Source organism: Rhinolophus sinicus, linkage group LG10 (assembly GCF_036562045.2).
Source record: "Rhinolophus sinicus isolate RSC01 linkage group LG10, ASM3656204v1, whole genome shotgun sequence".
NCBI lineage: Eukaryota > Metazoa > Chordata > Mammalia > Chiroptera > Rhinolophidae > Rhinolophus > Rhinolophus sinicus.
In genome coordinates, this window is record NC_133759.1 from 105,383,592 (window position 1) to 105,399,341 (window position 15,750).

The 15,750-nt window shown below is 44.8% G+C and overlaps 1 protein-coding gene across 3 annotated transcripts in view; it reads left to right on the forward strand.

Moving 5' to 3' along the window:
• The first annotated feature begins 10,492 nt into the window (after positions 1–10,492).
• Positions 10,493–15,750, forward strand: part of CREBRF (CREB3 regulatory factor) — a 52,472-nt gene continuing 47,214 nt past the window's right edge. For 2 of the 3 annotated variants that reach the window (XM_074313903.1, XM_019741404.2), the window contains exon 1: positions 10,493–10,634. The gene's annotated coding sequence lies outside the window, so the exon portion shown is untranslated. The remainder of the gene's footprint in view (positions 10,635–15,750) is intronic. The other variant, XM_074313904.1, reaches the window with a different exon arrangement.

Genomic DNA, 15,750 nt, shown 5'->3' on the forward strand with positions numbered 1-15,750 from the left:
GTTTTGCAATTTTTTTTTTTTAACCTCTTAAACTGCAGTTACTTTTGCACCAACCGAATATAATACAAGGCCATAAAATGGTCCATAAAAAAGGCCACTGTCTATAAAAAAGTGATTATGATGGTCAGCAGGTCAGTCCCAGACATAGGGACAAGGTGGGACCAGCAGTTCTTGTACCATCGCGCCCTTAGACGTAAGACTGAGGAAGTCAGGAGTGAGTAAAAAGCCTGGGATGGGGGCGTAATTCTGTTTTGACAGCAAGCATTTCAATAATTCACTAATTTGGGGATTTTATTGGTTAAAATGGATCTAAATTTTCACCAGCTCATGGCTCTTTGACAGCCAGCCAAGAATGGATTTCCTGTTTTGCAGTTTTGTACTTTCCTATTCTTCCCAAACTCTGAACTCATTGCTTTGCTATTCTCGTGACCAAAGAGAGTTTTAAGTTGATATGGCTCTCCTGCTTTCATTTTTCTTTCCATTCTTTACTTTCCTTTTAACCTTAAAGTTTTCCTGAACATTCGGCAATCCCATCATTTATATTTGTACCAAAAGGGCCTCTTTACCTAATTTCATGGAATCCATAAAGCTGACGTTTTGACGTCAAAGGGACCATAGTGATATGTGGTAACTCCATCGTTTTATGGATAAGGGGTCTGAGCCCAGACAGGGAAAATCGCTTGCCCAGTTCAATGCCGCTGGTCAGAAGCAGACGGGGGGAGTGGGGTCCATGTCTTCCAAGTCCCACTCAGGAGCTCTTCTCACTTGCCACCCTGCCTCCCTCAATTGCATTGGCCAGTAGCCAGCAACTCTGGGCCTCGGGTGAGAGGGAAGAATTCTGCCATTGTGGGTGACCACACTGCCTGTCACTAGAGCAGCTTACTTGACCCTCAATCAATATTTGTCATCTGAGAAAGCAGTGCTGGTGGTTACTGTGGTTACACAGGATGCCACAGTCTTTGAGCCCAGACCGCGGGGGAAAGTGGGACTCTAGCACAGCAGTGTACCAAATTCTTCAGGTCAGGCCCTGCAGCCCATTTCGCTACGGGCCAGTCTGAAACCTTCCCAGCTCTTGCCCCGGACTGCTTTCCAGCAGCCCACCGTGGTTTTGTAGCTGAGCCTTATGACTGTCAGTCATGCAGTGGTACTTCCCCTTGAGTGTTGCTTTGCCTGTCCTGACTTCAGTGGACAGCAGCAGCTGCCAGGGAGCTGACCTCAGCCGTGGCCTGCTTACAGCACAGCTTGAGCGGTTGCCTTGGGAGCTCTTCTCATTCATGATCGTGGGTTGGCACATTTCCAATTTAATGGCATCGTTGAAGGCAGAGGTCACGAGCCTGGCCGATCTAAGTCCCCGAGTTCTGCCTTACTCTGTTACTTTGTACCGATCCATTTTTCTAGTTCTCGTTTGCTCGAAGTTAGACATTGGGAAGGAAACTGGATTACGTTACTTTTTTGCACTGGGACTTGCGCACCATTTGGCGGGATCCGATTCCTGCAGACACGAGGGAGGAAGAGGAGTGTGTTGGCGGCACTGACGAGGACAGGATCACTGAACGGACTGTACCAGGGACGTTGGATCATCCCTGGAAGGAAACGCAACGTCCTGCTCAGTACGCCTTCTAAGAAGGTAAAAGGCCCTAATAAATTAAGCAGCAGCTCAGGCCTGAACCTAGAGGGTTCGGCCTAAACCAGGGGTGTCCAAACTGCAGCCCGCGGGCCAACTGCAGCCCGCAAGCCGCAGCAAATTTCAAAAATATATTTAGTAGTTACTTAAATAAACCAGGTGAGGCAATACGTACTTCACCTCGAGTGAGTGGCCCGGCTGTTAGTGTATTTTGCCACATATGGCCCTTGGTGAAAAACGTTGAGAAAAGTTTGGACACCCCTGGTCTAAACCCTACTGGCACTTAATCCTAATGAGGCCATAATGGGCTCCACATAAAGCCTATGAAGAGGAAAGGAGCTCATTTCTTAGCCAAATTGGAACTAGAAAGATTGAGTGCCAGCTCCGAAAGGCCAGGTACTGTGACTGTCACCACCTGGCTGTATTACTATGACATGAGGGATGATGACATCAATTCAGATTTTGTAAGGGAAACTCAACAAGATCCCTTTGCCTAGGAAGTCACTTAACCCTTGAGCCTGGGTCCTCATTTATGAAAGGCTTGAGAATATTCAGTGCAGTTAATCTATAAACTCATGTGTGTTCCCATCTCATCTTGACAGTTGAACCCTTTTGTTAATGCCATGACCCAGCGTCTGAGGTGGATGCTTGTGAGTCATATTTCCTCTTCCAGTTCCCTTGTGGGGCCTCCAGAGCCTGTCCAGGTGAACATGTGTGGCCTCCGGGGACCACCTGTAGACTCGAGCTTTGCGTGCAGTCTTATTCCATCACTTGCTAGCTATGTAACTTGCGACAAATCATTTAATTTCTGAGCCTTAGTTTTTCCCTTTATGAAATGAGGATAATACCTGCCCTTTCTGCTATACGAGGTTGTCACCAAATGAGATGATGGTGGTGAAGATGATTTGTAAATTATAATACACAAAGGGTATTTTCCAAAGAAATGAAAATTTCCAGGATCCACTGACCGTACTTTTCTGTAAAGATAGGCCCCAGCAGAGCAGCCACCTGATTGGGTTTTCTACATGTGGTTTCTATTTTGATTAGCCATTTGTATTTGAGTTAACAGAAAAATTCAAGGCACGCACCAGGCTCCAGGCCTGGGCTCTCGCAGGGAGATGGATGACTTAGAAACAATAGTAGCATAAATGTCTGGACCACATCCTCCCTGCCCTTCCAGGTTCTACCTACTAGCTCTTGTACCAGAATGGAAGTGTTTGCAGCATGCTTTTGAAGATGGAGTCAGAGAGTCATTGATTTCTTTTAACATTGTTTTGTTGTTTCTTTAAACATACAGTGCTGTCTATATACCTTTATCACTGACCCAACAATTGTTATATCTTTCGTTGGTGTTGCTTCAGAAGTAGCACTTTTCTTGTTCATTTCTTCTAGCCAGTTTTTTAGCAGTGGTCAGTGTCCTGCCATGCTGAGGCAGATTTAGAATTAAGAAATTATTTTAAATTGTTGCTCAGACTCATGGAAGATTTTCATCTTCAAAAATTGGGAGAGTTAGTTGCTCCTTTATTAACTATATTGAAATGATATTTTTAAATATCTATGTAGGATTTTAGAATAGTTTCATTACCCCATCCATCAATGCAATTCTCTTTCATTTTGAGGAAAATGTATTTAAAATGGAGATGGACTCTTAAGCAAAAGTTACGTATTACATTTATCCCCAGCCCTTTATTTCAGCTGTCTCTCAAGAGTTGAATGGATGAAATTAATTGTAGAAAATCCGTACTTTTCAAAGGAAAAAAAGCACAATGTAAAACACCACTGTAAAGGATATTTATCACAGCACAATTAATGGAAAGTAACCTTAATGCCCAACATAGGGAGACGCTTAGATAAGTCGTGCTGCATCCAAATGAAGGAATATCACGGAGCATTTAATTGCAGTTTTTGCAGTTATTTTTAACATTTTAAACCGTGATTACGTTTGCACCAACTTAATAATTTTTTCCCCCAGAATATATGCCTAGAAATGAGAGTGAAAAGACAACAAAACTATTAACATTGCCTCTGGATGGTAATTGAAAATAATTTTATTTTTTTCCCCAGCATTTTCTCCAGGGAAAATGTAATGCTTCAGTAAAAAGAAGAAACAATAAAACTTACTTTAATAACAAAATATAATAGAATATTATGTTAGGAGGAAAAAAATGGGATTTTAAACTTATGTACATAGCAGAAGTCTTGGTAGGGAATAGACCAAAATGTTGATAATGATTATTTATTTTACAACTTTGGTGTGTTTTCCAAATTTTCCACAGAGAGTATGTGTTACTATTATAATCAGGAAAAAGAAATGGTGTTTTCAGAGGGGGGGACCATTGTTAGAATAATGTTAGTACTTTAAACATTATATAACACACTTTTTTTTTTTTTTTTTTTTTTTTTTTTAAGAGTAATTCAAAGTCAGGGGAAGTGAAGTCAGCCAGATTTATTAAAGCACTAAAGTGCTTCTGAATCAATGAAAACCAGTGGTTCACACAGCAATTCTGATTAACCGTTTTCATTGTGAGGACAGCACTGAGTATTCAGCTTAGAAAACTGGCCTCCTTTTGTGTAGGTGCTCACAGCGACAGCATGGGGAAATGAAAAGGGAGCAATGATTTTGATTCTGCCCACATAGGAAAGTGGAAGCCTGGGGTATTAATGTTCTGGGGTGCCACATGGGCTAGAAAAAGCCCCACTGTTCTCCTCCCAACTGCTCTAAGCAAGTCTTTCATTCAGGCTGTGCCCCTGCTTCAGTTAAAGCCCCCTCCTTGTGAAATGCATTGGCCCTTTTCCCCCCAACTCCCACTCCCCCCTCCGTGAGCCAACTCAAAGCAGTATTCTAGTGGCTGAGGATGCTGAGTGACTAATGCCTCCCGCTACCTGGAACACCTCTCACCCTTCTCAGCTCTGCCCGCTGACCCCAGAGTCAGGCCCTGGAGGCACTCGCCCACCTCCTCCCTTCTCAAGTTGTGACCCCTCTGGGGTTCCAGACCAGCCTTTGCTTATTTCTGTCACCCAACTGTATAATTTACAGGGTGTTTTCCCTGAGGTTGCAAAAGCTTTGCTGGGCTGGATCCCTGGCTTGTTCAACGGTGAGATCCCTGTAACCTTGCACACAGTAGGTGCACAATAAGTGTTATTTAATTTGTTGCGAGTCCTGTGGGAGGCCCGCTCTCAAATGAACATTTTGTGAATTCCATTTTCTAGCTGTTGCGTTTGCGTCAAGTACTGGTCAAGCTTCAGCTGTCTGACGTGGAGCTCTGAGGTCTTGCTGAGCCAGCTTCATGAGCCTGGGACCCCTGCTCCACCCTCAGGTGGCCCCGCACCTGGTTTAATGCTCTGTTATCGTCAGGATACTTAATACTTTTGAGTAAGGGTCCCTACGTCTTCCTTTTGCACTTGGCCCCACAAGTGATGCAGCTGTGCCTGCACACTGGAGTGTGTCCCTCTGACCTTGGTGGGTCCGAATAGGGCATTACACACATATCTGCACATTCCTGGAAATCACCTGCAAAATTAGATGCATGTATACTTGTGTACGTTTTTCTGGAGAGGAAGTCTGTGGCTTTCATCGGATCCCCAGAAAAGCTCAGAACCACTGTCAATAATGACAGCAATTGCGAACCTTTACCTGGTGTTTGTGTGCCAGGCCCTAAGGAATCTACAGGTGTTGTCTCACATGTCACCAAATTGTAACTGGGCCAGGGCAGGGCAGAGAGTGGTACTCCCAACTCCTCTTCTCACCCAGGGAGGAGAGAAGAAAACCACCAACAGGGTCCTCCCTGTTCTCGTGGCGATTGCTGGAGCCCTAACCTGTTACACTTCCTTTGTTAGGGGGAGAGAATTCCCCCCACGTTTTCCTAATCCCTCTTCAATTCCCAGTGCTACTCCCAGTTTTCCCAAAGGTGAAGTTTCTTTTGCCACGCTGGGATTGGGTAAGTGGGCAAGAAGCCCCCTCACGTCCAGCCAACTGGTTGTAGGGGCAGCGGGAAAGAGCTGTAGCCAGCTCTCTGGGACTCCTGCAGCCAGACTCTTTGACTTGAGCATGAGTGATGGGTGCACTGCCCAGGTTGGCAGGGAGCAGGTGCCCTCAGGGTGCGTATGGAAAGGCAGGTGGCCACTGAGTTACAGGGCTGAGTGAGGGCAAGGTTTCCCCCCGGTACTGCCCCTCCTAACACAATCTCCAGTTGCCATTCAGGTTTGTTCATGTCTTTATGTCTCACCGTGACAGGAGTGTGAGTGCAGCTGCAGGATATCGGACCCATTTACACATCTCACTCTTGAACCGGGCCTTCTGAAAACAGGATGAAAACAAAACTACTGGGCACCGTCCCGGTTTTGCTGTAGCGTGAAGAAAATTTATGACCTTGTGAACTTGTGGGGGGGAAACAGTTGGATACAGACGACCCCCCCAATGTCACCCTCAATTTTCTAAACATTTTATGATGTATTTCTTTCCCATAGCAATCTCTCTGAACTGTTTATTTCCTCTATTTGGAAACCCAGCATCACAGTTTGACACCAAATTGGGTCCTTTGGCGTGTGTGTCCATTTGTGGTTCAACAAACTATTATGGCTACAGGTCTTGGTTCCTGCTTCTTATCAATCTGTTCCTCCACTTTGTGTTTTTATCGTCCTACTTCTGGCCTCACCGACAAGAATGTCTCATTGTACCTGTCCTCTGGGAGTCTTTCCGACAACAAATGCTAGATTGTTCTCGCTCCCTCGCTTCCTGGTTTGCTATCAGAGTTGCTGATACTAACAGTGTGTGTTCAGCTCGGCACTGGCAAAAAACAAAACCAAAAAACAAAACCCACAGGAACTATTAGTTGTCCTAGAAGTTTTCAGTCTTAGTGAAACAGACGGAACAGGGACAGTGCCGGAAAATAATGGAATCAGAAAACAGTCTGAGTTGCTTGCTGCTTTCTCTTAACCATGCGACTTTCCCTTCTCTGTTGCTGCTTGTCTTCTCAGAAGCTTCCAGTCACATTCCCCCTGGCAGGTGGACGTGGGGAGGGGCGACCAGCACTGGGGAGCCCCTGTTATGCATCCGGTCCTGCGAGAAAGTGGCCTTGAAACCCACATTTGTCATGTTCTTTACAACCGCCCGAGGGCCACCCCTCTTGCAAACTCTCTCGTGATGTCGGCTTTCCATCTTAGTCTGCTTTACCAGGTTCCAAGTTCCTCCAGGGCAAGGACTGTGTCTTTGTGTACCCATTAGGCACTCAACAAATGTCACTCTCTTTATTTCTCTCCCTTCCCTTCCTCTACTCATCCCTAAACACAGACTTGAATATGCCATCTAATGACAATGCCTCGCATGCTCCATAATTCAAGGATATATTAGCGTTTAGGCACTTGATTTAATTGAAGAAATGATAATCAAGGCACATGATGTGAATAATACAAAGTAATAAGTCCATTAAGTGCTCAGTTGGGAGGCAGAGGAAAGGAGATTAATGAGGGCAGAAATAGATGAAGATGTGGGATCTCGAGTCATGGAGGATGAATAGGGTTTGGGGTGTTAATCTGTGCATTCAGATCACCAGTGGTTATTAAGCTCCTATCCCAGGGCCGGCCTGGTTCTAGGGATGGAGACTGAGGAATCAGGTAAATGGTAGACTAGGGAAAAGCATTCTGGACTGAATTTGGTGCTTTCTGGGAGAAGTGAGAAACAGAAGCTCAGAGCTGTCACTTAACACTATGTCCTCTTGAGAGAGGTAAGGCATGGGAAGAACCTATCTTTTTTCTTCCCCCAAAGAATATCTTTTAGGAAAGATGAATGAGGCATGGGTACCCACTGCCAGCCATCAATTAGTATATCTTTTAGATTCAGCCTCAGCAATGCTCGTCTTCTCAGGAAGAAAATCGGTTTTTAGAAGTAACAGAAGGACACAGCTTTTCCTGGAGATCTTCCAGCTTTGAATTAATTCATCTCACTTCTGAAGCTGTGAAATCTTAACATACCACACAGGTCCAGGGGGTTCTGAAAGGAAACACTTAGATGCAAAAGGATAACACTTACTTAGAAGGCGTAGGCATAATCAGCAGGCTGGGCTCAGTCTGTGCTCGAGCGAAGACGTACACACATGAAGCTTAACCTTTTAGGCCATAAGGAAAGTTAGGACCTATGGCAACTGCTTTAGTTTTTTTAAGAGAACTCAATGTTAAAGTTAGAAGTATTGTGGGGAACATCCGGTTCTAGTCCATATCCCTGCTGGTGAGGAACTTGGAACCCAGAGAGGTCCAGCCTCTCACCCTGGACTTCATAGTTGGTCAAGTTCAAATTGGGGTCTCGGGTGCAATAACAGTGTTCCAAATACATCTAGGTTTAAAGTGGGCGAAATGTCTGCGTAGACAAAGAATATCTCTAGAAAGATACACAGAGTGGGAAACTGGTTGCTTCTGAGAAGGGGAACACGGGTGGGAGGGAGACTTAATATTCACTGTACCATTTTTACCTTTTGAATTTTGTGCCATGTATATGTTACCTACTCAAAAAAGGAGCTAATTTATTTTTAAGAATTCAGTGGAGCCCTAAGTATTGTTTTGCTCTCCCTGTTGTCTCATGTTCTTGTAAAACATATTTTTCTGACTCAGGCTGTCCCAATATGATTCTGCAGGAGCAAGGTTAAGCACTTTGGAAGTGGCGATGGCAGTTGGTTACTAAATACTTTGTGGCTAGAACAAGAAGAGCCTCCTGAACCTCAGGCCAGTGCTATTCCAGAGCCCCAACTTCCAGTCAACTTTGTGGCATAATCTGGCAGGATAACACCCAGGGAAACACAGATTAATTAACAGTCAGTGATTTCATTCACTTCAGAACATGATATAGTCACGAACAAACCTTGATCGAAAGGTCTCTGTTAGCCAAAACTCTTTCCTTTCCAAGACAATGGAAGATGCAAAGGTGAGAATCCAAGGTAATTCACTAGTAAACGCCTTCAATGGGCACAGCCTAGTGCTAGAAGGATAAGGCTGGTCCTTGGCTCCAAGGAACTGGTGCCCGGTAGAGGCGGTGAAAATGCCTGTGTCCCAAGAGCAGTGTAACAATGGCAGAACTAACCATCTGCTGGAGTTTTTCCAAAAATAGTATTAAAAGAGAGGATAGCGTGTGGTGTATTCCAAGAAATGAATTTCATTGACTGAGTGAGAGGAGCATGGCACAAACTTCCCAAGCTAGTTTTTCTATTGGGGTTTCAATGTTAAACTCCAGTTGATATGGAAAATTAGAATGTATATGTTAGACTTAAAAAAGAAAAAAAATGCTATTTACCGTGCAGTAGGGAAAATATTCCTTCATTGGGTATTGAGATCTTATGGCATTTTGAAGGATGCAGAAGTGAGATTTACTTTTCTCTTAGGTATTTACATATATCTTCCTACTAATATTGTGTACAGAAGTACTATTTTAGTGGATGTTGAGCTGCTAAAGTCTGGAGTTATCCTTACTTGCTATTTCATCTACAGTAGATCTAGGATGTGTTTGAAACAATCCAGTAATAGTACTACCATTCATTAATTGTTCACTATACGTAATGTACTATGGTAAGAGCTTATATGAATTTTTTCACTGAATTCTCAGTGATAAGTACCATCAGCCCCATGAGGTACATATTATAGAGGAGCCTTGCAGAAATCGAATAATTTGTGCTGGTTCACATGTGGTAGAGAGCAGGGATCCAAATCCAGGTTGTTATTCAGCCAGTATTTAATGACTGCCTGTGTGCCAGGTAGAGGATAAACCTGGATAAAGGTAGAGGACAAACAACACACTGAGTCCCTGTCCTTCTGAAGCTTGTTATAGAAGTCTTTTGCACTCCCAAGTTCTTTGCTTTGACGTTGACATTATACACCTTCCTTAGATCAATGCAAAGAAGAGCTACGTGTTCAAAGTCGGTTACTCCTAAGACAAAACGCATCCTGAAGGAACCTGGCCAAGCATTTCAGTCCCCGAATCCTACATTCCCTATGCTTACTAAAATCAGATTTCTGTTCTGTGCTCAGAAGTAGAAAAGTAGTCTGGAAACACAGGCTGTGATAGCTGGGTCATTTACTAGCTGCCTGACCTTAAGTTTAACTTAACCCCTCTGAGCCTTAATTTCCCTGTCTGAAAATTGGTGTATTACCATTGCAGGAGCTTGTAGGAATAACTGAGGCAATAAGTCCCCCACATAGTACCCCTTCAATGATAAAGGGTCGCTATCGCTATTAATAGGATTAGGAAGCACAAGAAAACTTCAAGCCCACGTGTTACGAAGGCTTTTTCCATCCAAGCGCTTCTAGTAGTATAGTTTGTGTAAAGGTCTTGTCTCTCTTAAGGGTGCACGCAATCTGATTATCCCCGTGTCTGGGGCACAATGACCATTAGTTGAATGAATTAGTGGAGTGAATACTAGTTGAACGACTGAAGGCAAGGTCAGTCTCTCAGTGAATTACATTCAGATGGGTAGGATATTTATAAAACAAAGTCGATACAATCCCCCTTCTAATTAATGCCCTCTGTTCCCGTAGTTCCCTTCAAGTTTCATTGAACTGTAAAATGGGCATACGGACACGTCAGGCCCAACCGCGTAGTTGAGCGATGAGACAAAACGCTGCATGTGAAAAGCCTCCGTGAACGAACATCCTCTACAACGTGCGTGGGGCTGGAAGTCAGAGATGGCCCCCGCCCACGCTGCAGTGGCGGGCGCGGAGTCCACGCTCCGCCCCCTTCTTCCTGGTTTATCCCGGCAACCCGCCCCTCCGGCGTCATGTGACAGGGGTGCCTGCTGAGCCGAGCTCCTCATTGGCCGGGCTGTAGAACGCTTTGCGATTGGCCGGAGGCCGGCGGGCCCCCGCCTCCCTCCTCCTCCTCGCCGCGGCCCACGTGAGGGGGGCGAGTCACGCGATTTCCGGGAACCCGTCAGGAAGGACATAAACAAAACAAACCCGAGGCAGCATGGAGAGGGGCCGCGGCCCCTGCAGCGGAACCGGACCCAGCCCCTGAGCCACCCCACACCCACAGGTGAGCGCCGCTGCCTGCAGCCCGTAGCCCGCAAGGGCTTGGGCTGGGGGACGAGCCAGGCGGGGGGCGGAGGAGGGCCGCTGGCCTAGGAGGCAGCAGCGCCGGGGCTCTGAGCCGGGCCGGCACGGGGCGGGGGCCGGGACCAGGGCCGAGTCTAGGGGCGCGCGGGCCGCAGGCTGCCGCCTGCCGATCACGGGGGCTCCAGGCCCCCTCCCCCACCCTCGGCCCGGGAGTTATATAAAAGCGCGGGGCGGCGGTAGACGGGACCCACAGGCGGGAGGCAGGCTAGGCCAGGGATGGGCAGCACCGGGCGTCCGCCTTGCCGGGCCGCCAGCTCGTTCACCGCTGCCTCAGAGCCCGGGGCCGTGGCTGCCTGCAACCGGCCTGTCAGAGAAGCGAGCGGGTGGGAGGGGCCGGGGAAGGGAGGGGAAGCGAGGCTGGCGGGGGAGGAGGAGAGAGAGGGGCGTGTGAGTAAGGGCCGGAGCCACAAAGGTTGGAACCGGGCTGGCAGGAGACGGGGAAGCTCTGGCTGGGGGTAGAGGGGTCCAGGCAGGGGTGTCTCGGGCGTAGTTGATCCCCCTTTCCGTCCCCGCCCCAGCGATAGGCAAGAGGGGCCTCCCTCCCGGGATTTGTTTATATGTCTTCTCAAAGCAGCTTGAAGCTGCTCGGAGGCGGAGCCCTCGACGAGGAGTGGCAGGCCTTGCCGTCCAATAGGGCAGGCAGACGGGGGCAGTCTCACCAATGGGCGTAGGGGAGGCGGTGCCGCGGGACCCCAATTGGTTAGGCTGTGTCGGGGGTGGGCCGGGTGGGGCGGCCATGTTAGATGGGAGGGGACCGGTGGTGGTGGGTCCCTGAGAGGGGAGGAGACAGGGCAAAGGGCGAGGGAGCCGGGCTGGGGGCGCTTCGGGTGTCCGAAGGCGAGTCCGATCGGACCAGGAAGTAGCTCAGGGGAGCCTCACCCCGACCCGCCGCTCTCCCCACCCGAGCAGAGGAGGCAGGGAAGTACCGAGGGCAGTCCAGCCGCCCCTGGGGGTGGTTCCTGGGACTAGATGGAGCTCAGTCTCTGGATTCTCGCTCTTACTCGGCCCTACGCTTCCTGACAAGCCGGGCTGCCAAACCCTGTAACTGACCTCTAAATCAAGATAGTAAACCTTTCGCTGTTTCTGAGCGGACTTGAGCTTTAAGACTACCTTAAGAAGGTACTTGGATAACTAGAGGTCTGAATTTCTACACCAGGCCTCAGATAGAGTCAGACAGGGAGGAGGAAGTTCTGCTTTTCTGGATTTTGCACCGAGAAAACCAGGACTAGGAAAACAGACAAAGTTAAGGGCTTGTCGGGGTTTCCATTTTTTCATCAAGATACCTTCTAAAGATCAGTCTCTCACCCCCAACCCCTAGTCTTAATTTGCCCCCTTCACATTGGTAGCTCGTGTAAATGAACTTAATGAGAAAATTACGTTAGGTTTGAAGGTTCTTTAGGACGTTGTCTTGCGAATAATAACCTGCAGGTGAGAAATAGGATCAAGATCTGACTTTTTAAAAAGCAGAAAATAAGACTTTCTGGGTAAATCTTGTTATCTGTGGTAAACTGTCCCTTGATTGCACTTTAAATATTTTTTCCAGTTGTCTTTTTAAATCCAAAATAGTTAGGAGAAACACCACGGAAGAAGGGGGAAATGGTTTGAGTAGTTACAAAATCACTAATTGTACTTTAATTGTTTCGGCATCCTGTTGGCTTTATTAAATGCTTAATTTAACTTTATGTTAACATCAACTTACAACCTGTGACTACATTGGTATTGTCAAAGGTACCAGGCTGTTGATGATGCATCTTTGGTTAAGCACTTAGGGGTAGGAACATGCCTCAGATATATCATGCGAGGGCTGTTCAAGAGTTGACTGTATCATTTAGGTATTTGCATTGTCTACTATTTTGTTAACTGGAGAAAAAATAATTGGTAAATAAATGATTTATCAGTTTCTCTATTAATTTGACATGGTTGATTCACAGTTCTGTTAAGAATGGTACGTAAAAATATAATCCCTGTTTAGGTGGTAGACTTCAGTACTTAAATATAACTTTAACAGCAAATAAAAACATTAGCTTATTTTTTCCCCTCTTATTCTAAGAATGGCAAATAGATCCGCTAGAACTTACTTGGGTGTAATTCTTTTATATGACTGATCTAGCATCTTTGGGGTTTTTAAGTTCGTAAGCAAAGAAGAGGCTAACTACATCCAGAAGAAGAGATTTTTGTATGCTCCACTTGCCATCCCATTCTCTGTCTGTCATGGCAAGGGAAAAGAAACTTTTACAAAGACTTTGTCCTAGTTAGTTTATTAGTTCATTCATTGTGTGTGGGTTCTTGGATGTTAGCGTAAGGAGTAAAGGAACAACTAGTATGGTTCCTGGTGGTGGTTAACTAAGTACAAGTGACAGTACAGGTATGATGAACTTCTATGTTGATTCTTTAACGCAGTGCGGTTTTTAAAAGATTGAGAGGACCAGTCGCTTTTAAAGTTTACTTTATGATTGCTTTTACAGTTTATTTTTTAGTTAAGAGTGACAGTTTTGTGACTTTGAATCAGCAAATGTTCCATGTGGGTTTCTACTTGGATTTTTTTTGGGCAGAATTCTTTTTCACCATATTTCAGTTCATCTTCCAGGGTAGATAAACTCTTAGGCTGGACATAAATTTGTCAGACCATTGGTTCCGATGATTCTAAGGTAGGGGTCAACAGGCTTCCTCTGTACAGAGTCAAATCTTAAATGTTTAGGTTTTTGTGGTCCGTATAGTCTCTGTCACAATGACTCAGCTCTGCAAACTGTAGCATGAAAACAACCATGGATAACATGTTTGGGGCCATATTCCAATAAAACTTTATTTTCAAGAGCAGCCTGTGGTTGAAGGCTGTAGTTAGTTGGTCAAACCCTGTTTCCTGACATCAGTCACTGGGTTCTGAGTACTTTGATGTCAGATATTGCAGAACATAAACATGCACTTGAATTAATATTTGAGCATGTGCATCATGTATATATCTCCTGCCTTGGAGAATTTTTAGAATTAGAGCACATGGCAACCTTGTATTCTATATTTTTATTTCATTTGCAAATAGATGTTTTCCTGAAAACACATTTCAAATGAACGTTGGAATATTAAGTTCTATTTAAGAAATGCGTTCAGAATGAAAAAACTTTGGCTTTAAGATATGATACCTAAGAACCTTAACATATTCAAGGGTATGGTCCCATTGAAGTTTAAAAGTGCATTTATCATATCATTCCTTACAAAACCTCGTATAGCTGTTTCAAGAGCTGTTAGTCAAGTGATGAGTCAACACAGCTAGCTCATATATACATACATATATGTGTATATATATACACGTGTTTATACATATGTGTGTATATGTATATGTACATATAGTATATAAAATAATTCATTTGGAAGCCACATTGATTATGCTGGTGCCTGAGATATTTATAGAATTACCTAAGTAGGGTAGGATACTTTTTCAAATCAGACCCAGAAAGATACAGGTTGCACCACACCTCCTTGGAAAATGTCAAGTGATGCTAAGTGCCCACTGAAGCAGAGATGCCTTAACCTGAAAATATCACACAGGCAAATCCTTAATTTGTCAGCTTTTTTCTTTGTTTTAATGTGATATTTTCCCGTTGTTTTTTTTTATGTGAACTGGATTTCAAGTGCAAGTCTGAAAGTTTAGAAAGGAAAACATATTTTAACCTAAAACTGTATTGTCTACTTTCTAGTTCTAGTTAACCTACTGTTTGGCTTGGTGACTGTGGGTAACTCAGTTTATTAATTTGTAATGGTCAAGATTAATGATATTTTCTGTCTCACAGAGGGATATTGGGAAATTGTGTTCTCAGCTCTTGCACTTTGAATATGTATGCTAACACTTTGGGCTGCTTGGAACCACCTCTCAAATCTGGATTCGATTTTCTCTTGGCTTTATTGCTTCTTAGTGCTAATCTTTTTAGCACTTGCCTTACTCTACAGTATTTCTCTACCATTTAACAGGTGAGCTCCTTAAGGTTAGAGTCGGCCTCGTATTTCTATATCCCCCTGTCTCTGAACACTTTTTAGTGCTTCTGAACTGTTTAAATAAATGATGCTAAAAACTGTTTATCTGGAAGGTAATAAAGCCAGTCTGCTGTTAGTAGAGATGTTGGACTTTTCTTAGTTGGAAGGGAGGAATTAATCACCATCTGCGCAAATAGAAAGCCTTCGTTTAAAAACTGACCCTTTTTAACAAAGTTTATATAGAGGCTATTTTGGTGATGTCAAAAAATCCCTTGAATGCTTTTAACTTTTTTGTCAGATAAATTCCATTGGTTAGCCTTGTTGAATACTCCTTCCAGGCACAAAAAAACCTTGTCCTTTGTCCTTTGGATTTGTGTTTGGCTCTTGGCACACTTGGCAAATGTGAGAGGAATCTCATTTCTTAGCAGTTTGGGATAATTGTTCATCTATATATCAGGGTCCCCTTTTGGAAGGAAGCACTGTGATAAAATCATTCTTGCTAGTAATTCTGATTCACCACGGTGGGGAGGGCTAGACTTCGAGTTTGATGCAGGGGAATGCAGTGGTTCTTTGTGACTGCAGTACCACCCCATTCCGTCGCCAGCCAAGCCTTGTTTGCCTTTTCACCAGTTCATGACATTTCTTCCAAAATCTATACTGAAACACTCTTCCCTAAACAACTTTCTAAACTAGTCACTCCCTGCTTATTCCCAGCAACTGATCAGCCTGTCATTTTGTCCTTTTAATACCAAAACCACTTTCACAGCTTTTGTTACAAAGTCATGTTGTCACTTATCTCTGGGTATTGCTGACTTTGACAGTTTCCCATGAAAGTCATGAGCTTGCTGACTTCTTGTCCTGCTCCAGTTCTCTTCAGATTCTTGTTGTTGCTCATTTTCTTCAGTAAAGTCTTCTGCCGTTGAGAGTTTAAGGTGAGCCTTTTTTAGAGGAAGCCACTCCTTTGCTACACGCCGTTCCTCATGCAGTTTGTCTTCTCAATTCTGTTTGCCATGCACCGAGAAAATGAGACGCATTACAGAAATCAGACTTCAGAGCAAGTCCTGGACGGT